This window comes from Rhipicephalus microplus, chromosome X (genome assembly GCF_043290135.1).
Source record: "Rhipicephalus microplus isolate Deutch F79 chromosome X, USDA_Rmic, whole genome shotgun sequence".
Taxonomy (NCBI): Eukaryota; Metazoa; Arthropoda; class Arachnida; order Ixodida; family Ixodidae; genus Rhipicephalus; species Rhipicephalus microplus.
The window spans coordinates 465,239,245-465,265,593 of NC_134710.1; the positions used below are offsets into that span (position 1 = coordinate 465,239,245).

At 43.9% G+C, this 26,349-nt stretch overlaps 11 non-coding genes across 11 annotated transcripts; all 11 read right to left on the reverse strand.

Moving 5' to 3' along the window:
• Positions 1-1,709: 1,709 nt before the first annotated feature.
• TRNAF-GAA (transfer RNA phenylalanine (anticodon GAA)) lies at positions 1,710-1,782 on the reverse strand. Its single transcript has one exon. It is a non-coding gene; the product is annotated as a tRNA-Phe (tRNA).
• Positions 1,783-4,600: 2,818 nt separating this feature from the next.
• On the reverse strand, positions 4,601-4,673 carry TRNAF-GAA (transfer RNA phenylalanine (anticodon GAA)). Its single transcript has one exon. It is a non-coding gene; the product is annotated as a tRNA-Phe (tRNA).
• Positions 4,674-7,501: 2,828 nt separating this feature from the next.
• TRNAF-GAA (transfer RNA phenylalanine (anticodon GAA)) lies at positions 7,502-7,574 on the reverse strand. Its single transcript has one exon. It is a non-coding gene; the product is annotated as a tRNA-Phe (tRNA).
• Positions 7,575-9,436: 1,862 nt separating this feature from the next.
• Positions 9,437-9,509, reverse strand: TRNAF-GAA (transfer RNA phenylalanine (anticodon GAA)). Its single transcript has one exon. It is a non-coding gene; the product is annotated as a tRNA-Phe (tRNA).
• A 250-nt stretch (positions 9,510-9,759) lies between these two features.
• TRNAF-GAA (transfer RNA phenylalanine (anticodon GAA)) lies at positions 9,760-9,832 on the reverse strand. Its single transcript has one exon. It is a non-coding gene; the product is annotated as a tRNA-Phe (tRNA).
• A 2,818-nt stretch (positions 9,833-12,650) lies between these two features.
• TRNAF-GAA (transfer RNA phenylalanine (anticodon GAA)) lies at positions 12,651-12,723 on the reverse strand. Its single transcript has one exon. It is a non-coding gene; the product is annotated as a tRNA-Phe (tRNA).
• A 2,827-nt stretch (positions 12,724-15,550) lies between these two features.
• TRNAF-GAA (transfer RNA phenylalanine (anticodon GAA)) lies at positions 15,551-15,623 on the reverse strand. The gene has a single exon. It is a non-coding gene; the product is annotated as a tRNA-Phe (tRNA).
• A 1,217-nt stretch (positions 15,624-16,840) lies between these two features.
• TRNAF-GAA (transfer RNA phenylalanine (anticodon GAA)) lies at positions 16,841-16,913 on the reverse strand. Its single transcript has one exon. It is a non-coding gene; the product is annotated as a tRNA-Phe (tRNA).
• A 2,825-nt stretch (positions 16,914-19,738) lies between these two features.
• Positions 19,739-19,811, reverse strand: TRNAF-GAA (transfer RNA phenylalanine (anticodon GAA)). Its single transcript has one exon. It is a non-coding gene; the product is annotated as a tRNA-Phe (tRNA).
• Positions 19,812-23,927: 4,116 nt separating this feature from the next.
• On the reverse strand, positions 23,928-24,000 carry TRNAF-GAA (transfer RNA phenylalanine (anticodon GAA)). The gene has a single exon. It is a non-coding gene; the product is annotated as a tRNA-Phe (tRNA).
• Positions 24,001-24,894: 894 nt separating this feature from the next.
• On the reverse strand, positions 24,895-24,967 carry TRNAF-GAA (transfer RNA phenylalanine (anticodon GAA)). The gene has a single exon. It is a non-coding gene; the product is annotated as a tRNA-Phe (tRNA).
• Between the last annotated feature and the right edge of the window lie 1,382 nt (positions 24,968-26,349).

Below are 26,349 nucleotides of genomic sequence, written 5' to 3' on the forward strand. Positions count from 1 at the left end.
TTATCAAGCAGGTGTGTTCACCTGCGTAACCGTTTCACTCGTTAGAATTCTTGCAAAATACTTGTATACCGACAGATTTAACAAAAAAGTGCTTTAGACGCAAAAACCCGGGATCGAGCCAAGGACCTTTAGATGTTCAGTTGAACGCTCTCCCAACTGAGCTATTTCAGCAGACGGGAGAAGAGTGACAGCGGGATCTAGCAGTTCTTGCGCTTCGGTAAAACTGCTTTATTAAAGCTGTTGCATATTAATACGTGTCTTTCACGCTGTTCCGGTTTTTTTGCAATGCCTACTGCCGGGATTCAATCTGATTCAGCATTTCTTTATCAAGCATGTATGTTCACCTGCGTAACTGTTTGACTCGTTAGAATTCTTGCAAAATACTTGTATACCGACAGATTCAACAAATCGTGCTTTGGACGACGAAACCCGGGATCGAGCCAAGGACCTTATATGTTCAGATTAACGCTCTCCCAACTGAGCTATTTCAGCAGACGGGAGAAGACTGACAGCGGGATCTAGCAGTTCTTGCGCTTCGGTAAAACTGCTTTATTAGAGCTCTTGCACATTACTACATGTCTTTCACGCTGTTCCGGTTATTTTGCAACGCCTACTGTTGCGATGCAATCTGAATCAGCATTTCTTTTTCAAGCACGTGTGTTCACCTGCGTAACCGTTTCACTCGTTAGAATTATTGCGAAATACTTGTATACCGAAAGATTTAACAAAAAAGTGCTTTGGACGCTGAAACCCGGGATTGAGCCAAGGACCTTTAGATGTTCAGTTTAACGCTCTCCCAACTGCGCTGTTTCGGCAGACGGGAGAAGAGTGACAGCAGGATTTAAGAGTTCTTGCGTTCCGGTAAAACCGCTTTATTAGAGCTGTCGCACATTATTACGTGTATTTCACGCTGTTCCGGTTCTTTTGCAATGCCTACTCCCGCGATGCAATCTGAATCAGTATTTCTTTTTCAAGCATGTGTGTTCACCTGCGTAACCGTTTCACTCCTCAGAATTGATGCAAGATACTTGTATACCGACAGATTTACCAAAAAATTGCTTTGGACGCAGAAACCCGGGATCGAGCCAAGGACCTTATATGTTCAGATTAACGCTCTCCCAACTGAGCTATTTCAGCAGACGGGAGAAGACTGACAGCGGGATCTAGCAGTTCTTGCGCTTCGGTAAAACTGCTTTATTAGAGCTGTTGCAGATTACTACATGTCTTTCACGCTGTTCCGGTTCTTTTGCAACGCCTACTGTCGCGATGCAATCTGAATCAGCATTTCTTTATCAAGCAGGTGTGTTCACCTGCGTAACCGTTTCACTCGTTAGAATTATTGCGAAACACTTGTATACCGAGAGATTTAAAAAAAAAGTGCTTTGGACGCTGAAACCCGCGATAGAGCCAAGGACCTTTAGATGTTCAGTTTTACGCTCCCCTACTGAGCTATTTCAGCAGAGGGGAGAAGAGTGACAGCGGGATCTAGCAGTTCTTGCGCTTCGGGAAAACTGCTTTATTAGATCTGTTGCACATTACTACATTTCTTTCACGCTGTTCCGGGTCTTTTGCAACGCCTACTGTCGCGATGCAATCTGAATCAGCATTCCTTTATCAAGCAGGTGTGTTCACCTGCGTAACCGTTTCACTCGTTAGAAGTATTGCAAAATACTTGTATACCGAGAGATTTAACAAAAAATTGCTTTGGACGCTGAAACCCGGGATCGAGCCAAGGACCTTTAGATGTTCAGTTTAACGCTCTCCCAACTGAGCTATTTCAGCAGACGGGAGAAGTGTGACAGCGAGATCTAGCAGTTCTTGCGCTTCGGTAAAACTGCTTTATTAGAGCTGTTGCATCTTAATACGTGTCTTTCACACTGTTCCGGTTTTTTTGCAACGCCTACTGCCGCGATTCAATCTGATTCAGCATTTCTTTATCAAGCATGTGTGTTCACCTGCGTAACTGTTTAACTCGTTAGAATTCTTGCAAAATACTTGTATACCGACAGATTTAACAAATCGTGCTTTGGACGACGATACCCGGGATCGAGCCAAGGACCTTATATGTTCAGATTAACGCTCTCCCAACTGAGCTATTTCAGCAGACGGGAGAAGAGTGACAGCGGGATCTAGCAGTTTTTGCGCTTCGGTAAAACTGCTTTATTAGAGCTGTTGCACATTACTACATGTCTTTCACGCTGTTCCGGTTCTTTTGCAACGCCTGCTGTTGCGATGCAATCTGAATCAGCATTTCTTTTTCAAGCACGTGTGTTCACCTGCGTAACCGTTTCACTCGTTAGAATACTTGTATACCGAAAGATTTAACAAAAAAGTGCTTTGGACGCTGAAACCCGGGATCGAGCCAAGGACCTTTAGATGTTCAGTTTAACGCTCTCCCAACTGCGCTGTTTCGGCAGACGGGAGAAGAGTGACAGCAGGATTTAAGAGTTCTTGCGTTCCGGTAAAACCGCTTTATTAGAGCTGTCGCACATTAATACGTGTATTTCACGATGTTCCGGTTCTTTTGGAATGCCTACTCCCGCGATGCAATCTGAGTCAGCATTTCTTTATCAAACATGTGTGTTAACCTACGTAACCGTTTCACTCGTTAGAAGTATTGAAAAATACTTGTATATCGAAAGATTTAACAAAAAAATGCTCTGGACGCCGAAACCCGGGATCGAGCCAAGGACCTTCAGATTTTCAGTCTAACTCTCTCTGAACTGAGCTATTTCGGCATACGGGAGAAGAGTGAAAGCGGCATTTAACAGTTCTTGCGTTTCGGTAAAACTGCTTTATTAGGGCTGTTGCACATTACTACATGTCTTTCACGCTGTTCCGGTTTTTTTGCAACGCCTACTGCCGCGATTCAATCTGATTCAGCATTTCTTTATCAAGCATGTGTGTTCACCTGCGTAACTGTTTAACTCGTCAGAATTCTTGCAAAATACTTGTATAGCGACAGATTTAACAAATCGTGCTTTGGACGACTAAACCCGGGATCGAGCCAAGGACCTTTATATGTTCAGATTAACGCTCTCCGAACAGAGCTATTTCAGCAGACGGGAGAAGAGTGACAGCGGGATCTAGCAGTTCTTGCGCTTCGGTAAAACTGCTTTATTAGAGCTGTTGCACATTACTACATGTCTTTCACGCTGTTCCGGTTCTTTTGCAACGCCTACTGTCGCGATGCAATCTGAATCAGCATTTCTTTATCAAGCAGGTGTGTTCACCTGCGTAACCGTTTCACTCGTTAGAATTCTTGCAAAATACTTGTATACCGACAGATTTAACAAAAAAGTGCTTTAGACGCAAAAACCCGGGATCGAGCCAAGGAACTTTAGATGTTCAGTTAAACGCTCTCCCAACTGAGCTATTTCAGCAGACGGGAGAAGAATGGCAGCGGGATCTAGCAGTTCTTGCGCTTCGGTAAAACTGCTTTATAAGAGCTGTTGCATATTAATACGTGTCTTTCACGCTGTTCCGGTTTTTTTGCAACGCCTACTGCCGCGATTCAATCTGATTCAGCATTTCTTTATCAAGCATGTATGTTCACCTGCGTAACTGTTTAACTCGTTAGAATTCTTGCAAAATACTTGTATACCGACAGATTCAACAAATCGTGCTTTGGACGACGAAACCCGGGATCGAGCCAAGGACCTTATATGTTCAGATTAACGCTCTCCCAACTGAGCTATTTCAGCAGACGGGAGAAGAGTGACAGCGGGATCTAGCAGTTCTTGCGCTTCGGTAAAACTGCTTTATTAGAGCTGTTGCACATTACTACATGTCTTTCACGCTGTTCCGGTTCTTTTGCAACGCCTACTGTTGCGATGCAATCTGAATCAGCATTTCTTTTTCAAGCACGTGTGTTAACCTGCGTAACCGCTTCACTCGTTAGAATTATTGCGAAATACTTGTATACCGAAAGATTTAACAAAAAAGTGCCTTGGACGCTGAAACCCGGGATCGAGCCAAGGACCTTTAGATGTTCAGTTTAACGCTCTCCCAACTGCGCTGTTTCGGCAGACGGGAGAAGAGTGACAGCAGGATTTAAGAGTTCTTGCGTTCCGGTAAAACCGCTTTATTAGAGCTGTCGCACATTATTACGTGTATTTCACGCTGTTCCGGTTCTTTTGCAATGCCTACTCCCGCGATGCAATCTGAATCAGCATTTCTTTTTCAAGCATGTGTGTTCACCTGCGTAACCGTTTCACTCCTCAGAATTGATGCAAAATACTTGTATACCGACAGATTTACCAAAAAAGTGCTTTGGACGCTGAAACCCGGGATCGAGCCAAGGACCTTTAGATGTTCAGTTTAACGCTCTCCCAACTGCGCTGTTTCGGCAGACGGGAGAAGAGTGACAGCGGGATTTAAGAGTTCTTGCGTTTCGGTAAAACCGCTTTATTAGAGCTGTTGCACATTATTACGTGTATTTCACGCTGTTCTGGTTCTTTTGCAATGCCTACTCCCGCGATGCAATCTGAATCAGCATTTCTTTATCAAGCATGTGTGTTCACCTGCGTAACCGTTTCACTCGTTAGAAGAATTGCAAAATACTTGTATACCGAGAGATTTAACAAAAAATTGCTCTGGACGCCGAAACCGGGGATCGAGCCAAGGACCTTTAGATTTTCAGTCTAACGCTCTCCCAACTGCGCTATTTCGGCAGACGGGAGAAGAGTGACAGCGGAATTTAAGAGTTCTTGCGTTTCGGTAAAACCGCTTTATTAGAGCTGTTGCACATTATTACGTGTATTTCACGCTTTTCTGGTTCTTTTGCAATGCCTACTCCCGCGATGCAACCTGAGTCAGCATTTCTTTATCAAGCATGTGTGTTCACCTGCGTAACCGTTTCACTCGTTAGAAGTATTGAAAAATACTTGTGTATCAAAAGATTTAACAAAAAAATGCTCTGGACGCCGAAACCCGGGATCGAGCCAAGGACCTTCAGATTTTCAGTCTAACTCTCTCTGAACTGAACTATTTCGGCATACGGGAGAAGAGTGAAAGCGGCATTTAACAGTTCTTGCGTTTCGGTAAAATTGCTTTGTTAGGGCTGTTGCACATTACTACATGTCTTTCACGCTGTTCTGGTTCTTTTTCAATGCCTACTTCCGCGATGCAATCTGAGTCAGCATTCCTTTATCAAGCATGTGTGTTCACCTGCGTAACCGTTTCACTCGTTAGAATTATTGCAAAATACTTGTATACCGACAGATTTAACAAATCGTGCTTTAGACGACGAAACCCGGGATCGAGCCAAGGACCTTTATATGTTCAGATTAACGCTCTCCCAACTGAGCTATTTCAGGAGACGGGCCAAGAGTGACAGCGGGATCTAGCAGTTCTTGCGCTTCGGTAAAACTGCTTTATTAGATCTGTTGCACATTACTACATGTCTTTCACGCTGTTCCGGGTCTTTTGCAACGCCTACTGTCGCGATGCAATCTGAATCAGCATTCCTTTATCAAGCAGGTGTGTTCACCTGCGTAATCGTTTCACTCGTTAGAATTCTTGCCAAATACTTGTACACCGACAGATGTAACAAAAATGTGCTTTGGACGCTGAAACCCGGGATCGAGCCAAGGACCTTTATATGTTCAGATTAACGCTCTCCCAACTGAGCTATTTCAGCAGACGGGAGAAGAGTGACAGCGGCATCTAGCAGTTCTTGCGCATCGGTAAAACTGCTTTATTAGAGCTGTTGCACATTACTACATGTCTTTCACGCTGTTCCGGTTTTTTTTGCAATGCCTACTCCCGCGATGCAATCTGAATCAGCATTTCTTTATCAAGCATGTGTGTTCACCTGCGTAACCGTTTCACTCGTTAGAAGTATTGCAAAATACTTGTATACCGAGAGATTTAACAAAAAATTGCTTTGGACGCTGAAACCCGGGATCAAGCCAAGGACCTTTATATGTTCGGTTTAACGCTCTCCCAACTGAGCTATTTCAGCAGACGGGAGAAGAGTGACAGCGGGATCTAGCAGTTCTTGCGCTTCGGTAAAACTGCTTTATTAGAGCTGTTGCATCTTAATACGTGTCTTTCACGCTGTTCCGGTTTTTTTGCAACGCCTACTGCCGCGATTCAATCTGATTCAGCATTTCTTTATCAAGCATGTGTGTTCACCTGCGTAACTGTTTAACTCGTTAGAATTCTTGCAAAATACTTGTATACCGACAGATTTAACAAATCATGCTTTGGACGACGATACCCGGATCGAGCCAAGGACCTTATATGTTCAGATTAACGCTCTCCCAACTGAGCTATTTCAGCAGACGGGAGAAGAGTGAAGCGGGATCTAGCAGTTTTTGCGCTTCGGTAAAACTGCTTTATTAGAGCTGTTGCACATTACTACATGTCTTTCACGCTGTTCCGGTTCTTTTGCAACGCCTACTGTTGCGATGCAATCTGAATCAGCATTTCTTTTTCAAGCACCTGTGTTCACTTGCGTAACCGTTTCACTCGTTAGAAATATTGCGAAATACTTGTATATCGAAAGATTTAACAAAAAGGTGCTTTGGACGCTGAAACCCGGGATCGAGCCAAGGACCTTTAGATGTTCAGTTTAACGCTCTCCCAACTGCGCTGTTTCGGCAGACGGGAGAAGAGTGACAGCAGAATTTAAGAGTTCTTGCGTTCCGGTAAAACCGCTTTATTAGAGCTGTCGCACATTAATACGTGTATTTCACGCTGTTCCGGTTCTTTTGCAATGCCTACTCCCGCGATGCAATCTGAATCAGCATTTCTTTATCAAGCATGTGTGTTCACCTGCGTAACCGTTTCACTCCTCAGAATTGATGCAAAATACTTGTATACCGACAGATTTACCAAAAAATTGCTTTGGACGCAGAAACCCGGGATCGAGCCAAGGACCTTTAGATGTTCAGTTTAACGCTCTCCCAACTGCGCTATTTCGGCAGACGGGAGAAGAGTGACAGCGGGATTTAAGAGTTCTTGCGTTTCGGTAAAACTGCTTTATTAGAGCTGTAGCACATTACTACATGTCTTTCACGCTGTTCCGGTTCTTTTGCAACGCCTACTGTCGCGATGCAATCTGAATCAGCATTTCTTTATCAAGCAGGTGTGTTCACCTGCGTAACCGTTTCACTCGTTAGAATTCTTGCAAAATACTTGTATACCGACAGATTCAACAAATCGTGCTTTGGACGACGAAACCCGGGATCGAGCCAAGGACCTTATATGTTCAGATTAACGCTCTCCCAACTGAGCTATTTCAGCAGACGGGAGAAGAGCGACAGCGGGATCTAGCAGTTCTTGCGCTTCGGTAAAACTGCTTTATTAGAGCTGTTGCACATTACTACATGTCTTTCACGCTGTTCCGGTTCTTTTGCAACGCCTACTGTTGCGATGCAATCTGAATCAGCATTTCTTTTTCAAGCACGTGTGTTCACCTGCGTAACCGCTTCACTCGTTAGAATTATTGCGAAATACTTGTATACCGAAAGATTTAACAAAAAAGTGCTTTGGACGCTGAAACCCGGGATCGAGCCAAGGACCTTTAGATGTTCAGTTAAACGCTCTCCCAACTGAGCTATTTCAGCAGACGGGAGAAGAGTGACAGCGGGATCTAGCAGTTCTTGCGCTTCGGTAAAACTGCTTTATAAGAGCTGTTGCATATTAATACGTGTCTTTCACGCTGTTCCGGTTTTTTTGCAACGCCTACTGCCGCGATTCAATCTGATTCAGCATTTCTTTATCAAGCATGTATGTTCACCTGCGTAACTGTTTAACTCGTTAGAATTCTTGCAAAATACTTGTATACCGACAGATTCAACAAATCGTGCTTTGGACGACGAAACCCGGGATCGAGCCAAGGACCTTATATGTTCAGATTAACGCTCTCCCAACTGAGCTATTTCAGCAGACGGGAGAAGAGTGACAGCGGGATCTAGCAGTTCTTGCGCTTCGGTAAAACTGCTTTATTAGAGCAGTTGCACATTACTACATGTCTTTCACGCTGTTCCGGTTCTTTTGCAACGCCTACTGTTGCGATGCAATCTGAATCAGCATTTCTTTTTCAAGCACGTGTGTTCACCTGCGTAACCGCTTCACTCGTTAGAATTATTGCGAAATACTTGTATACCGAAAGATTTAACAAAAAAGTGCCTTGGACGCTGAAACCCGGGATCGAGCCAAGGACCTTTAGATGTTCAGTTTAACGCTCTCCCAACTGCGCTGTTTCGGCAGACGGGAGAAGAGTGACAGCAGGATTTAAGAGTTCTTGCGTTCCGGTAAAACCGCTTTATTAGAGCTGTCGCACATTATTACGTGTATTTCACGCTGTTCCGGTTCTTTTGCAATGCCTACTCCCGCGATGCAATCTGAATCAGCATTTCTTTTTCAAGCATGTGTGTTCACCTGCGTAACCGTTTCACTCCTCAGAATTGATGCAAAATACTTGTATACCGACAGATTTACCAAAAAAGTGCTTTGGACGCTGAAACCCGGGATCGAGCCAAGGACCTTTAGATGTTCAGTTTAACGCTCTCCCAACTGCGCTGTTTCGGCAGACGGGAGAAGAGTGACAGCGGGATTTAAGAGTTCTTGCGTTTCGGTAAAACCGCTTTATTAGAGCTGTTGCAGATTATTACGTGTATTTCACGCTGTTCTGGTTCTTTTGCAATGCCTACTCCCGCGATGCAATCTGAATCAGCATTTCTTTATCAAGCATGTGTGTTCACCTGCGTAACCGTTTCACTCGTTAGAATTATTGCGAAATACTTGTATACCGAAAGATTTAACAAAAAAGTGCCTTGGACGCTGAAACCCGGGATCGAGCCAAGGACCTTTAGATGTTCAGTTTAACGCTCTCCCAACTGCGCTGTTTCGGCAGACGGGAGAAGAGTGACAGCAGGATTTAAGAGTTCTTGCGTTCCGGTAAAACCGCTTTATTAGAGCTGTCGCACATTATTACGTGTATTTCACGCTGTTCCGGTTCTTTTGCAATGCCTACTCCCGCGATGCAATCTGAATCAGCATTTCTTTATCAAGCAGGTGTGTTCACCTGCGTAACCGTTTCACTCGTTAGAATTATTGCGAAACACTTGTATACCGAGAGATTTAAAAAAAAAGTGCTTTGGACGCTGAAACCCGCGATAGAGCCAAGGACCTTTAGATGTTCAGTTTTACGCTCTCCTACTGAGCTATTTCAGCAGAGGGGAGAAGAGTGACAGCGGGATCTAGCAGTTCTTGCGCTTCGGGAAAACTGCTTTATTAGATCTGTTGCACATTACTACATTTCTTTCACGCTGTTCCGGGTCTTTTGCAACGCCTACTGTCGCGATGCAATCTGAATCAGCATTCCTTTATCAAGCAGGTGTGTTCACCTGCGTAACCGTTTCACTCGTTAGAAGTATTGCAAAATACTTGTATACCGAGAGATTTAACAAAAAATTGCTTTGGACGCTGAAACCCGGGATCGAGCCAAGGACCTTTAGATGTTCAGTTTAACGCTCTCCCAACTGAGCTATTTCAGCAGACGGGAGAAGAGTGACAGCGGGATCTAGCAGTTCTTGCGCATCGGTAAAACTGCTTTATTAGAGCTGTTGCACATTACTACATGTCTTTCACGCTGTTCCGGTTTTTTTGCAATGCCTACTCCCGCGATGCAATCTGAATCAGCATTTCTTTATCAAGCATGTGTGTTCACCTGCGTAACCGTTTCACTCGTTAGAAGTATTGCAAAATACTTGTATACCGAGAGATTTAACAAAAAATTGCTTTGGACGCTGAAACCCGGGATCGAGCCAAGGACCTTTAGATGTTCAGTTTAACGCTCTCCCAACTGAGCTATTTCAGCAGACGGGAGAAGTGTGACAGCGAGATCTAGCAGTTCTTGCGCTTCGGTAAAACTGCTTTATTAGAGCTGTTGCATCTTAATACGTGTCTTTCACACTGTTCCGGTTTTTTTGCAACGCCTACTGCCGCGATTCAATCTGATTGAGCATTTCTTTATCAAGCATGTGTGTTCACCTGCGTAACTGTTTAACTCGTTAGAATTCTTGGAAAATACTTGTATACCGACAGATTTAACAAATCGTGCTTTGGACGACGATACCCGGGATCGAGCCAAGGACCTTATATGTTCAGATTAACGCTCTCCCAACTGAGCTATTTCAGCAGACGGGAGAAGAGTGACAGCGGGATCTAGCAGTTTTTGCGCTTCGGTAAAACTGCTTTATTAGAGCTGTTGCACATTACTACATGTCTTTCACGCTGTTCCGGTTCTTTTGCAACGCCTGCTGTTGCGATGCAATCTGAATCACCATTTCTTTTTTAAGCACGTGTGTTCACCTGCGTAACCGTTTCACTCGTTAGAATACTTGTATACCGAAAGATTTAACAAAAAAGTGCTTTGGACGCTGAAACCCGGGATCGAGCCAAGGACCTTTAGATGTTCAGTTTAACGCTCTCCCAACTGCGCTGTTTCGGCAGACGGGAGAAGAGTGACAGCAGGATTTAAGAGTTCTTGCGTTCCGTCAAAACCGCTTTATTAGAGCTGTCGCACATTAATACGTGTATTTCACGATGTTCCGGTTCTTTTGGAATGCCTACTCCCGCGATGCAATCTGAGTCAGCATTTCTTTATCAAACATGTGTGTTAACCTACGTAACCGTTTCACTCGTTAGAAGTATTGAAAAATACTTGTATATCGAAAGATTTAACAAAAAAATGCTCTGGACGCCGAAACCCGGGATCGAGCCAAGGACCTTCAGATTTTCAGTCTAACTCTCTCTGAACTGAGCTATTTCGGCATACGGGAGAAGAGTGAAAGCGGCATTTAACAGTTCTTGCGTTTCGGTAAAACTGCTTTATTAGGGCTGTTGCACATTACTACATGTCTTTCACGCTGTTCCGGTTTTTTTGCAACGCCTACTGCCGCGATTCAATCTGATTCAGCATTTCTTTATCAAGCATGTGTGTTCACCTGCGTAACTGTTTAACTCGTCAGAATTCTTGCAAAATACTTGTATAGCGACAGATTTAACAAATCGTGCTTTGGACGACTAAACCCGGGATCGAGCCAAGGACCTTTATATGTTCAGATTAACGCTCTCCCAACAGAGCTATTTCAGCAGACGGGAGAAGAGTGACAGCGGGATCTAGCAGTTCTTGCGCTTCGGTAAAACTGCTTTATTAGAGCTGTTGCACATTACTACATGTCTTTCACGCTGTTCCGGTTCTTTTGCAACGCCTACTGTCGCGATGCAATCTGAATCAGCATTTCTTTATCAAGCAGGTGTGTTCACCTGCGTAACCGTTTCACTCGTTAGAATTCTTGCAAAATACTTGTATACCGACAGATTTAACAAAAAAGTGCTTTAGACGCAAAAACCCGGGATCGAGCCAAGGACCTTTAGATGTTCAGTTAAACGCTCTCCCAACTGAGCTATTTCAGCAGACGGGAGAAGAATGACAGCGGGATCTAGCAGTTCTTGCGCTTCGGTAAAACTGCTTTATAAGAGCTGTTGCATATTAATACGTGTCTTTCACGCTGTTCCGGTTTTTTTGCAACGCCTACTGCCGCGATTCAATCTGATTCAGCATTTCTTTATCAAGCATGTATGTTCACCTGCGTAACTGTTTAACTCGTTAGAATTCTTGCAAAATACTTGTATACCGACAGATTCAACAAATCGTGCTTTGGACGACGAAACCCGGGATCGAGCCAAGGACCTTATATGTTCAGATTAACGCTCTCCCAACTGAGCTATTTCAGCAGACGGGAGAAGAGTGACAGCGGGATCTAGCAGTTCTTGCGCTTCGGTAAAACTGCTTTATTAGAGCTGTTGCACATTACTACATGTCTTTCACGCTGTTCCGGTTCTTTTGCAACGCCTACTGTTGCGATGCAATCTGAATCAGCATTTCTTTTTCAAGCACGTGTGTTCACCTGCGTAACCGCTTCACACGTTAGAATTATTGCGAAATACTTGTATACCGAAAGATTTAACAAAAAAGTGCCTTGGACGCTGAAACCCGGGATCGAGCCAAGGACCTTTAGATGTTCAGTTTAACGCTCTCCCAACTGCGCTGTTTCGGCAGACGGGAGAAGAGTGACAGCAGGATTTAAGAGTTCTTGCGTTCCGGTAAAACCGCTTTATTAGAGCTGTCGCACATTATTACGTGTATTTCACGCTGTTCCGGTTCTTTTGCAATGCCTACTCCCGCGATGCAATCTGAATCAGCATTTCTTTTTCAAGCATGTGTGTTCACCTGCGTAACCGTTTCACTCCTCAGAATTGATGCAAAATACTTGTATACCGACAGATTTACCAAAAAAGTGCTTTGGACGCTGAAACCCGGGATCGAGCCAAGGACCTTTAGATGTTCAGTTTAACGCTCTCCCAACTGCGCTGTTTCGGCAGACGGGAGAAGAGTGACAGCGGGATTTAAGAGTTCTTGCGTTTCGGTAAAACCGCTTTATTAGAGCTGTTGCACATTATTACGTGTATTTCACGCTGTTCTGGTTCTTTTGCAATGCCTACTCCCGCGATGCAATCTGAATCAGCATTTCTTTATCAAGCATGTGTGTTCACCTGCGTAACCGTTTCACTCGTTAGAAGAATTGCAAAATACTTGTATACCGAGAGATTTAACAAAAAATTGCTCTGGACGCCGAAACCGGGGATCGAGCCAAGGACCTTTAGATTTTCAGTCTAACGCTCTCCCAACTGCGCTATTTCGGCAGACGGGAGAAGAGTGACAGCGGAATTTAAGAGTTCTTGCGTTTCGGTAAAACCGCTTTATTAGAGCTGTTGCACATTATTACGTGTATTTCACGCTTTTCTGGTTCTTTTGCAATGCCTACTCCCGCGATGCAACCTGAGTCAGCATTTCTTTATCAAGCATGTGTGTTCACCTGCGTAACCGTTTCACTCGTTAGAAGTATTGAAAAATACTTGTGTATCAAAAGATTTAACAAAAAATGCTCTGGACGCCGAAACCCGGGATCGAGCCAAGGACCTTCAGATTTTCAGTCTAACTCTCTCTGAACTGAGCTATTTCGGCATACGGGAGAAGAGTGAAAGCGGCATTTAACAGTTCTTGCGTTTCGGTAAAATTGCTTTGTTAGGGCTGTTGCACATTACTACATGTCTTTCACGCTGTTCTGGTTCTTTTTCAATGCCTACTTCCGCGATGCAATCTGAATCAGCATTCCTTTATCAAGCATGTGTGTTCACCTGCGTAACCGTTTCACTCGTTAGAATTATTGCAAAATACTTGTATACCGACAGATTTAACAAATCGTGCTTTAGACGACGAAACCCGGGATCGGGCCAAGGACCTTTATATGTTCAGATTAACGCTCTCCCAACTGAGCTATTTCAGGAGACGGGCCAAGAGTGACAGCGGGATCTAGCAGTTCTTGCGCTTCGGTAAAACTGCTTTATTAGATCTGTTGCACATTACTACATGTCTTTCACGCTGTTCCGGGTCTTTTGCAACGCCTACTGTCGCGATGCAATCTGAATCAGCATTCCTTTATCAAGCAGGTGTGTTCACCTGCGTAATCGTTTCACTCGTTAGAATTCTTGCCAAATACTTGTACACCGACAGATGTAACAAAAATGTGCTTTGGACGCTGAAACCCGGGATCGAGCCAAGGACCTTTATATGTTCAGATTAACGCTCTCCCAACTGAGCTATTTCAGCAGACGGGAGAAGAGTGACAGCGGCATCTAGCAGTTCTTGCGCATCGGTAAAACTGCTTTATTAGAGCTGTTGCACATTACTACATGTCTTTCACGCTGTTCCGGTTTTTTTTGCAATGCCTACTCCCGCGATGCAATCTGAATCAGCATTTCTTTATCAAGCATGTGTGTTCACCTGCGTAACCGTTTCACTCGTTAGAAGTATTGCAAAATACTTGTATACCGAGAGATTTAACAAAAAATTGCTTTGGACGCTGAAACCCGGGATCAAGCCAAGGACCTTTATATGTTCGGTTTAACGCTCTCCCAACTGAGCTATTTCAGCAGACGGGAGAAGAGTGACAGCGGGATCTAGCAGTTCTTGCGCTTCGGTAAAACTGCTTCATTAGAGCTGTTGCATCTTAATACGTGTCTTTCACGCTGTTCCGGTTTTTTTGCAACGCCTACTGCCGCGATTCAATCTGATTCAGCATTTCTTTATCAAGCATGTGTGTTCACCTGCGTAACTGTTTAACTCGTTAGAATTCTTGCAAAATACTTGTATACCGACAGATTTAACAAATCATGCTTTGGACGACGATACCCGGATCGAGCCAAGGACCTTATATGTTCAGATTAACGCTCTCCCAACTGATCTATTTCAGCAGACGGGAGAAGAGTGAAGCGGGATCTAGCAGTTTTTGCGCTTCGGTAAAACTGCTTTATTAGAGCTGTTGCACATTACTACATGTCTTTCACGCTGTTCCGGTTCTTTTGCAACGCCTACTGTTGCGATGCAATCTGAATCAGCATTTCTTTTTCAAGCACCTGTGTTCACTTGCGTAACCGTTTCACTCGTTAGAATTATTGCGAAATACTTGTATATCGAAAGATTTAACAAAAAGGTGCTTTGGACGCTGAAACCCGGGATCGAGCCAAGGACCTTTAGATGTTCAGTTTAACGCTCTCCCAACTGCGCTGTTTCGGCAGACGGGAGAAGAGTGACAGCAGAATTTAAGAGTTCTTGCGTTCCGGTAAAACCGCTTTATTAGAGCTGTCGCACATTAATACGTGTATTTCACGCTGTTCCGGTTCTTTTGCAATGCCTACTCCCGCGATGCAATCTGAATCAGCATTTCTTTATCAAGCATGTGTGTTCACCTGCGTAACCGTTTCACTCCTCAGAATTGATGCAAAATACTTGTATACCGACAGATTTACCAAAAAATTGCTTTGGACGCAGAAACCCGGGATCGAGCCAAGGACCTTTAGATGTTCAGTTTAACGCTCTCCCAACTGCGCTATTTCGGCAGACGGGAGAAGAGTGACAGCGGGATTTAAGAGTTCTTGCGTTTCGGTAAAACTGCTTTATTAGAGCTGTAGCACATTACTACATGTCTTTCACGCTGTTCCGGTTCTTTTGCAACGCCTACTGTCGCGATGCAATCTGAATCAGCATTTCTTTATCAAGCAGGTGTGTTCACCTGCGTAACCGTTTCACTCGTTAGAATTCTTGCAAAATACTTGTATACCGACAGATTCAACAAATCGTGCTTTGGATGACGAAACCCGGGATCGAGCCAAGGACCTTATATGTTCAGATTAACGCTCTCCCAACTGAGCTATTTCAGCAGACGGGAGAAGAGTGACAGCGGGATCTAGCAGTTCTTGCGCTTCGGTAAAACTGCTTTATTAGAGCTGTTGCACATTACTACATGTCTTTCACGCTGTTCCGGTTCTTTTGCAACGCCTACTGTTGCGATGCAATCTGAATCAGCATTTCTTTTTCAAGCACGTGTGTTCACCTGCGTAACCGCTTCACTCGTTAGAATTATTGCGAAATACTTGTATACCGAAAGATTTAACAAAAAAGTGCTTTGGACGCTGAAACCCGGGATCGAGCCAAGGACCTTTAGATGTTCAGTTAAACGCTCTCCCAACTGAGCTATTTCAGCAGACGGGAGAAGAGTGACAGCGGGATCTAGCAGTTCTTGCGCTTCGGTAAAACTGCTTTATAAGAGCTGTTGCATATTAATACGTGTCTTTCACGCTGTTCCGGTTTTTTTGCAACGCCTACTGCCGCGATTCAATCTGATTCAGCATTTCTTTATCAAGCATGTATGTTCACCTGCGTAACTGTTTAACTCGTTAGAATTCTTGCAAAATACTTGTATACCGACAGATTCAACAAATCGTGCTTTGGACGACGAAACCCGGGATCGAGCCAAGGACCTTATATGTTCAGATTAACGCTCTCCCAACTGAGCTATTTCAGCAGACGGGAGAAGAGTGACAGCGGGATCTAGCAGTTCTTGCGCTTCGGTAAAACTGCTTTATTAGAGCTGTTGCACATTACTACATGTCTTTCACGCTGTTCCGGTTCTTTTGCAACGCCTACTGTTGCGATGCAATCTGAATCAGCATTTCTTTTTCAAGCACGTGTGTTCACCTGCGTAACCGCTTCACTCGTTAGAATTATTGCGAAATATTTGTATACCGAAAGATTTAACAAAAAAGTGCCTTGGACGCTGAAACCTGGGATCGAGCCAAGGACCTTTAGATGTTCAGTTTAACGCTCTCCCAACTGCGCTGTTTCGGCAGACGGGAGAAGAGTGACAGCAGGATTTAAGAGTTCTTGCGTTCCGGTAAAACCGCTTTATTAGAGCTGTCGCACATTATTACGTGTATTTCACGCTGTTCCGGTTCTTTTGCAATGCCTACTCCCGCGATGCAATCTGAATCAGCATTTCTTTTTCAAGCATGTGTGTTCACCTGCGTAACCGTTTCACTCCTCAGAATTGATGCAAAATACTTGTATACCGACAGATTTACCAAAAAAGTGCTCTGGACGCTGAAACCCGGGATCGAGCCAAGGACCTTTAGAAGTTCAGTTTAACGCTCTCCCAACTGCGCTGTTTCGGCAGACGGGAGAAGAGTGACAGCGGGATTTAAGAGTTCTTGCGTTTCGGTAAAACCGCTTTATTAGAGCTGTTGCAGATTATTACGTGTATTTCACGCTGTTCTGGTTCTTTTGCAATGCCTACTCCCGCGATGCAATCTGAATCAGCATTTCTTTATCAAGCATGTGTGTTCACCTGCGTAACCGTTTCACTCGTTAGAAGTATTGCAAAATACTTGTATACCGAGAGATTTAACAAAAAATTGCTCTGGACGCCGAAACCGGGGATCGAGCCAAGGACCTTTAGATTTTCAGTCTAACGCTCTCCCAACTGCGCTATTTCGGCAGACGGGAGAAGAGTGACAGCGGAATTTAAGAGTTCTTGCGTTTCGGTAAAACCGCTTTATTAGAGCTGTTGCACATTATTACGTGTATTTCACGCTTTTCTGGTTCTTTTGCAATGCCTACTCCCGCGATGCAACCTGAGTCAGCATTTCTTGATCAAGCATGTGTGTTCACCTGCGTAACCGTTTCACTCGTTAGAAGTATTGAAAAATACTTGTGTATCAAAAGATTTAACAAAAAAATGCTCTGGACGCCGAAACCCGGGATCGAGCCAAGGACCTTCAGATTTTCAGTCTAACTCTCTCTGAACTGAGCTATTTCGACATACGGGAGAAGAGTGAAAGCGGCATTTAACAGTTCTTGCGTTTCGGTAAAATTGCTTTGTTAGGGCTGTTGCACATTACTACATGTCTTTCACGCTGTTCTGGTTCTTTTTCAATGCCTACTTCCGCGATGCAATCTGAATCAGCATTCCTTTATCAAGCATGTGTGTTCACCTGCGTAACCGTTTCACTCGTTAGAATTATTGCAAAATACTTGTATACCGACAGATTTAACAAATCGTGCTTTGGACGACGAAACCCGGGATCGAGCCAAGGACCTTTATATGTTCAGATTAACGCTCTCCCAACTGAGCTATTTCAGGAGACGGGCCAAGAGTGACAGCGGGATCTAGCAGTTCTTGCGCTTCGGTAAAACTGCTTTATTAGATCTGTTGCACACTACTACATGTCTTTCACGCTGTTCCGGGTCTTTTGCAACGCCTACTGTCGCGATGCAATCTGAATCAGCATTCCTTTATCAAGCAGGTGTGTTCACCTGCGTAATCGTTTCACTCGTTAGAATTCTTGCCAAATACTTGTACACCGACAGATGTAACAAAAATGTGCTTTGGACGCTGAAACCCGGGATCGAGCCAAGGACCTTTATATGTTCAGATTAACGCTCTCCCAACTGAGCTATTTCAGCAGACGGGAGAAGAGTGACAGCGGCATCTAGCAGTTCTTGCGCATCGGTAAAACTGCTTTATTAGAGCTGTTGCACATTACTACATGTCTTTCACGCTGTTCTGGTTTTTTTTGCAATGCCTACTCCCGCGATGCAATCTGAATCAGCATTTCTTTATCAAGCATGTGTGTTCACCTGCGTAACCGTTTCACTCGTTAGAAATATTGCAAAATACTTGTATACCGAGAGATTTAACAAAAAATTGCTTTGGACGCTGAAACCCGGGATCAAGCCGAGGACCTTTATATGTTCGGTTTAATGCTCTCCCAACTGAGCTATTTCAGCAGACGGGAGAAGAGTGACAGCGGGATCTAGCAGTTCTTGCGCTTCGGTAAAACTGCTTTATTAGAGCTGTTGCATCTTAATACGTGTCTTTCACGCTGTTCCGGTTTTTTTGCAACGCCTACTGCCGCGATTCAATCTGATTCAGCATTTCTTTATCAAGCGTGTGTTCACCTGCGTAACTGTTTAACTCGTTAGAATTCTTGCAAAATACTTGTATACCGACAGATTTAACAAATCATGCTTTGGACGACGATACCCGGATCGAGCCAAGGACCTTATATGTTCAGATTAACGCTCTCCCAACTGAGCTATTTCAGCAGACGGGAGAAGAGTGAAGCGGGATCTAGCAGTTTTTGCGCTTCGGTAAAACTGCTTTATTAGAGCTGTTGCACATTACTACATGTCTTTCACGCTGTTCCGGTTCTTTTGCAACGCCTACTGTTGCGATGCAATCTGAATCAGCATTTCTTTTTCAAGCACCTGTGTTCACTTGCGTAACCGTTTCACTCGTTAGAATTATTGCGAAATACTTGTATATCGAAAAATTTAACAAAAAAGTGCTTTGGACGCTGAAACCCGGGATCGAGCCAAGGACCTTTAGATGTTCAGTTTTACGCTCTCCCAACTGCGCTGTTTCGGCAGACGGGAGAAGAGTGACAGCAGAATTTAAGAGTTCTTGCGTTCCGGTAAAACCGCTTTATTAGAGCTGTCGCACATTAATACGTGTATTTCACGCTGTTCCGGTTCTTTTGCAATGCCTACTCCCGCGATGCAATCTGAATCAGCATTTCTTTATCAAGCATGTGTGTTCACCTGCGTAACCGTTTCACTCCTCAGAATTGATGCAAAATACTTGTATACCGACAGATTTACCAAAAAATTGCTTTGGACGCAGAAACCCGGGATCGAGCCAAGGACCTTTAGATGTTCAGTTTAACGCTCTCCCAACTGCGCTATTTCGGCAGACGGGAGAAGAGTGACAGCGGGATTTAAGAGTTCTTGCGTTTCGGTAAAACTGCTTTATTAGAGCTGTAGCACATTACTACATGTCTTTCACGCTGTTCCGGTTCTTTTGCAACGCCTACTGTCGCGATGCAATCTGAATCAGCATTTCTTTATCAAGCAGGTGTGTTCACCTGCGTAACCGTTTCACTCGTTAGAATTATTGCGAAATACTTGTATACCGAGAGATTTAAAAAAAGTGCTTTGGACGCTGAAACCCGGCATCGAGCCAAGGACCTTTAGATGTTCAGTTTAACGCTCTCCTACTGAGCTCTTTCAGCAGAGGGGAGAAGAGTGACAGCGGGATCTAGCAGTTCTTAAGCTTCGGTAAAACTGCTTTATAAGAGCTGTTGCATATTAATACGTGTCTTTCACGCTGTTCCGGTTTTTTTGCAACGCCTACTGCCGCGATGCAATCTGAATCAGCATTTCTTTATCAAGCACGTGTGTTCACCTGCGTAACCGCTTCACTCGTTAGAATTATTGCGAAATACTTGTATACCGAAAGAATTAACAAAAAAGTGCTTTGGACGCTAAAACCCGGGATCGAGCCAAGGACCTTTAGATGTTCAGTTAAACGCTCTCCCAACTGAGCTATTTCAGCAGACGGGAGAAGAGTGACAGCGAGATCTAGCAGTTCCTGCGCTTCGGTAAAACTGCTTTATAAGAGCTGTTGCATATTAATACGTGTCTTTCACGCTGTTACGGTTTTTTTCCAACGCCTACTGCCGCGATTCAATCTGATTCAGCATTTCTTTATCAAGCATGTATGTTCACCTGCGCAACTGTTCAACTCGTTAGAATTCTTGCAAAATACTTGTATACCGACAGATTCAACAAATCGTGCTTTGGACGACGAAACCCGGGATCGAGCCAAGGACCTTATATGTTCAGATTAACGCTCTCCCAACTGAGCTATTTCAGCAGACGGGAGAAGAGTGACAGCGGGATCTAGCAGTTCTTGCGCTTCGGTAAAACTGCTTTATTAGAGCTGTTGCACATTACTACATGTCTTTCACGCTGTTCCGGTTCTTTTGCAACGCCTACTGTTGCGATGCAATCTGAATCAGCATTTCTTTTTCAAGCACGTGTGTTCACCTGCGTAACCGCTTCACTCGTTAGAATTATTGCGAAATACTTGTATACCGAAAGATTTAACAAAAAAGTGCTTTGGACGCTGAAACCCGGGATCGAGCCAAGGACCTTTAGATGTTCAGTTTAACGCTCTCCCAACTGCGCTGTTTCGGCAGACGGGAGAAGAGTGACAGCAGGATTTAAGAGTTCTTGCGTTCCGGTAAAACCGCTTTATTAGAGCTGTCGCACATTATTACGTGTATTTCACGCTGTTCCGGTTCTTTTGCAATGCCTACTCCCGCGATGTAATCTGAATCAGCATTTCTTTTTCAAGCATGTGTGTTCACCTGCGTAACCGTTTCACTCCTCAGAATTGATGCAAAATACTTGTATACCGACAGATTTACCAAAAAATTCTTTGGACGACGAAACCCGGGATCGAGCCAAGGACCTTTAGATGTTCAGATTAACGCTCTCCCAACTGAGCTATTTCAGGAGACAGGCCAAGAGTGACAGCGGGATCTAGCAGTTCTTGCGCTTCGGTAAAACTGCTTTATTAGATCTGTTGCACATTACTACATGTCTTTCACGCTGTTCCGGGTCTTTTGCAACGCCTACTGTCGCGATGCAATCTGAATCAGCATTCCTTTATCAAGCAGGTGTGTTCACCTGCGTAATCGTTTCACTCGTTAGAATTCTTGCCAAATACTTGTACACCGACAGATGTAACAAAAATGTGCTTTGGACGCTGAAACCCGGGATCGAGCCAAGGACCTTTATATGTTCAGATTAACGCTCTCCCAACTGAGCTATTACAGCAGACGGGAGAAGAGTGACAGCGGCATCTAGCAGTTCTTGCGGATCGGTAAAACTGCTTTATTAGAGCTGTTGCACATTACTACATGTCTTTCACGCTGTTCCGGTTTTTTTTGCAATGCCTACTCCCGCGATGCAATCTGAATCAGCATTTCTTTATCAAGCATGTGTGTTCACCTGCGTAACCGTTTCACTCGTTAGAAGTATTGCAAAATACTTGTATACCGAGAGATTTAACAAAAAATTGCTTTGGACGCTGAAACCCGGGATCAATCAATCAATCAATCAATCAATCAATGAAGCTTTATTTTCATAAATAGATATATGCAATTACAGGGATTATTTGGACCGATAGCCTAAAGTGGCTAGTGGACGGTCCAATACAATGTGCAACATAAAAAAGTGTACAGGTCAGCTCTGAGGTAACAACATAAAAAAAAAAAACAATCATGTGATACAGATAACACAGTAATACATTTTTTCTTGCAGATATGCATACTTATTAGCTTGCAGCTAGTTTCTATACATAGGCACTTATTAAAAAAATACAATGAAAATCGAATCACACACACATGCTTACATGTCTTGACTCCACAGAAAAAATGATTTACATGCCATGCTGAAATTACGTGCCGTTTTAATCTCTAGGGGGACCGTGTTCCATATTTTTGTTCCACTAAACTGTATCAGTCTTTCTCCGTAAACATTAAAACATTTGGGCAGATTGAAATTACCATTCGAAGCATGTCGCGTATTGCGTTTAGGAATTGAAAAAAGATCAGCAGGCAAAGGTGAATTTCTATTAATTATGTTATTTACTGAAACAGCAATTTTGTAGTCACGCAACATCGGAACTGAGAGAATGCGTTGTGATTGGAAAATATTACTTACTGATTCACCTTGGCTTATGATTTTCAGTGTACGCTTTTGAAGTCGCTCAAGAGTTTTTAGATAACTGTTGTACGTCACACCCCACGATTCCAGACAGTAACCTAAGTGACAATGACACAATGAAAAGTAGAGTGTGCGGAGAATAGCTTGTGGAAAATATTGGCGAGCTTTTATTAGAGAATAGCAGCCATAGGCTAGCTTTGCGCACACACTTTGTACTTGCTCATGCCAGTGTAAGTGTTCATCAAAAGTGACGCCTAAATATTTAAAACAAGGAACTTGTTGAATAGGAGTGTTGTTTATTGTTAGGTTAAGAGATTCAGCGTCAATATGTTTCCTACGAGAGTGAAACAAGGACCTTTATATGTTCGGTTTAACGCTCTCCCAACTGAGCTATTTCAGCAGACGGGAGAAGAGTGACAGCGGGATCTAGCAGTTCTTGCGCTTCGGTAAAACTGCTTTATTAGAGCTGTTGCATCTTAATACGTGTCTTTCACGCTGTTCCGGTTTTTTTGCAACGCCTACTGCCGCGATTCAATCTGATTCAGCACTTCTTTATCAAGCATGTGTGTTCACCTGCGTAACTGTTTAACTCGTTAGAATTCTTGCAAAATACTTGTATACCGACAGATTTAACAAATCATGCTTTGGACGACGATACCCGGATCGAGCCAAGGACCTTATATGTTCAGATTAACGCTCTCCCAACTGAGCTATTTCAGCAGACGGGAGAAGAGTGAAGCGGGATCTAGCAGTTTTTGCGCTTCGGTAAAACCGCTTTATTAGAGCTGTTGCACATTACTACATGTCTTTCACGCTGTTCCGGTTCTTTTGCAACGCCTACTGTTGCGATGCAATCTGAATCAGCATTTCTTTTTCAAGCACCTGTGTTCACTTGCGTAACCGTTTCACTCGTTAGAATTATTGCGAAATACTTGTATATCGAAAGATTTAACAAAAAAGTGCTTTGGACGCTGAAACCCGGGATCGAGCCAAGGACCTTTAGATGTTCAGTTTAACGCTCTCCCAACTGCGCTGTTTCGGCAGACGGGAGAAGAGTGACAGCAGAATTTAAGAGTTCTTGCGTTCCGGTAAAACCGCTTTATTAGAGCTGTCGCACATAAATACGTGTATTTCACGCTGTTCCGGTTCTTTTGCAATGCCTACTCCCGCGATGCAATCTGAATCAGCATTTCTTTATCAAGCATGTGTGTTCACCTGCGTAACCGTTTCACTCCTCAGAATTGATGCAAAATACTTGTATACCGACAGATTTACCAAAAAATTGCTTTGGACGCAGAAACCCGGGATCGAGCCAAGGACCTTTAGATGTTCAGTTTAACGCTCTCCCAACTGCGCTATTTCGGCAGACGGGAGAAGAGTGACAGCGGGATTTAAGAGTTCTTGCGTTTCGGTAAAACTGCTTTATTAGAGCTGTAGCACATTACTACATGTCTTTCACGCTGTTCCGGTTCTTTTGCAACGCCTACTGTCGCGATGCAATCTGAATCAGCATTTCTTTATCAAGCAGGTGTGTTCACCTGCGTAACCGTTTCACTCGTTAGAATTCTTGCAAAATACTTGTATACCGACAGATTCAACAAATCGTGCTTTGGACGACGAAACCCGGGATCGAGCCAAGGACCTTATATGTTCAGATTAACGCTCTCCCAACTGAGCTATTTCAGCAGACGGGAGAAGAGTGACAGCGGGATCTAGCAGTTCTTGCGCTTCGGTAAAACTGCTTTATTAGAGCTGTTGCACATTACTACATGTCTTTCACGCTGTTCCGGTTCTTTTGCAACGCCTACTGTTGCGATGCAATCTGAATCAGCATTTCTTTTTCAAGCACGTGTGTTCACCTGCGTAACCGCTTCACTCGTTAGAATTATTGCGAAATACTTGTATACCGAAAGATTTAACAAAAAAGTGCTTTGGACGCTGAAACCCGGGATCGAGCCAAGGACCTTTAGATGTTCAGTTAAACGCTCTCCCAACTGAGCTATTTCAGCAGACGGGAGAAGAGTGACAGCGGGATCTAGCAGTTCTTGCGCTTCGGTAAAACTGCTTTATAAGAGCTGTTGCATATTAATACGTGTCTTTCACGCTGTTCCGGTTTTTTTGCAACGCCTACTGCCGCGATTCAATCTGATTCAGCATTTCTTTATCAAGCATGTATGTTCACCTGCGTAACTGTTTAACTCGTTAGAATTCTTGCAAAATACTTGTATACCGACAGATTCAACAAATCGTGCTTTGGACGACGAAACCCGGGATCGAGCCAAGGACCTTATATGTTCAGATTAACGCTCTCCCAACTGAGCTATTTCAGCAGACGGGAGAAGAGTGACAGCGGGATCTAGCAGTTCTTGCGCTTCGGTAAAACTGCTTTATTAGAGCTGTTGCACATTACTACATGTCTTTCACGCTGTTCCGGTTCTTTTGCAACGCCTACTGTTGCGATGCAATCTGAATCAGCATTTCTTTTTCAAGCACGTGTGTTCACCTGCGTAACCGCTTCACTCGTTAGAATTATTGCGAAATACTTGTATACCGAAAGATTTAACAAAAAAGTGCCTTGGACGCTGAAACCCGGGATCGAGCCAAGGACCTTTAGATGTTCAGTTTAACGCTCTCCCAACTGCGCTGTTTCGGCAGACGGGAGAAGAGTGACAGCAGGATTTAAGAGTTCTTGCGTTCCGGTAAAACCGCTTTATTAGAGCTGTCGCACATTATTACGTGTATTTCACGCTGTTCCGGTTCTTTTGCAATGCCTACTCCCGCGATGCAATCTGAATCAGCATTTCTTTATCAAGCATGTGTGTTCACCTGCGTAACCGTTTCACTCGTTAGAAGTATTGCAAAATACTTGTATACCGAGAGATTTAACAAAAAATTGCTCTGGACGCCGAAACCGGGGATCGAGCCAAGGACCTTTAGATTTTCAGTCTAACGCTCTCCCAACTGCGCTATTTCGGCAGACGGGAGAAGAGTGACAGCGGAATTTAAGAGTTCTTGCGTTTCGGTAAAACCGCTTTATTAGAGCTGTTGCACATTATTACGTGTATTTCACGCTTTTCTGGTTCTTTTGCAATGCCTACTCCCGCGATGCAACCTGAGTCAGCATTTCTTTATCAAGCATGTGTGTTCACCTGCGTAACCGTTTCACTCGTTAGAAGTATTGAAAAATACTTGTGTATCAAAGATTTAACAAAAAAATGCTCTGGACGCCGAAACCCGGGATCGAGCCAAGGACCTTCAGATTTTCAGTCTAACTCTCTCTGAACTGAGCTATTTCGGCATACGGGAGAAGAGTGAAAGCGGCATTTAACAGTTCTTGCGTTTCGGTAAAATTGCTTTGTTAGGGCTGTTGCACATTACTACATGTCTTTCACGCTGTTCTGGTTCTTTTTCAATGCCTACTTCCGCGATGCAATCTGAATCAGCATTCCTTTATCAAGCATGTGTGTTCACCTGCGTAACCGTTTCACTCGTTAGAATTATTGCAAAATACTTGTATACCGACAGATTTAACAAATCGTGCTTTGGACGACGAAACCCGGGATCGAGCCAAGGACCTTTATATGTTCAGATTAACGCTCTCCCAACTGAGCTATTTCAGGAGACGGGCCAAGAGTGACAGCGGGATCTAGCAGTTCTTGCGCTTCGGTAAAACTGCTTTATTAGATCTGTTGCACATTACTACATGTCTTTCACGCTGTTCCGGGTCTTTTGCAACGCCTACTGTCGCGATGCAATCTGAATCAGCATTCCTTTATCAAGCAGGTGTGTTCACCTGCGTAATCGTTTCACTCGTTAGAATTCTTGCCAAATACTTGTACACCGACAGATGTAACAAAAATGTGCTTTGGACGCTGAAACCCGGGATCGAGCCAAGGACCTTTATATGTTCAGATTAACGCCCTCCCAACTGAGCTATTTCAGCAGACGGGAGAAGAGTGACAGCGGCATCTAGCAGTTCTTGCGCATCGGTAAAACTGCTTTATTAGAGCTGTTGCACATTACTACATGTCTTTCACGCTGTTTCGGTTTTTTATTGCAATGCCTACTCCCGCGATGCAATCTGAATCAGCATTTCTTTATCAAGCATGTGTGTTCACCTGCGTAACCGTTTCACTCGTTAGAAGTATTGCAAAATACTTGTATACCGAGAGATTTAACAAAAAATTGCTTTGGACGCTGAAACCCGGGATCAAGCCAAGGACCTTTATATGTTCGGTTTAATGCTCTCCCAACTGAGCTATTTCAGCAGACGGGAGAAGAGTGACAGCGGGATCTAGCAGTTCTTGCGCTTCGGTAAAACTGCTTTATTAGAGCTGTTGCATCTTAATACGTGTCTT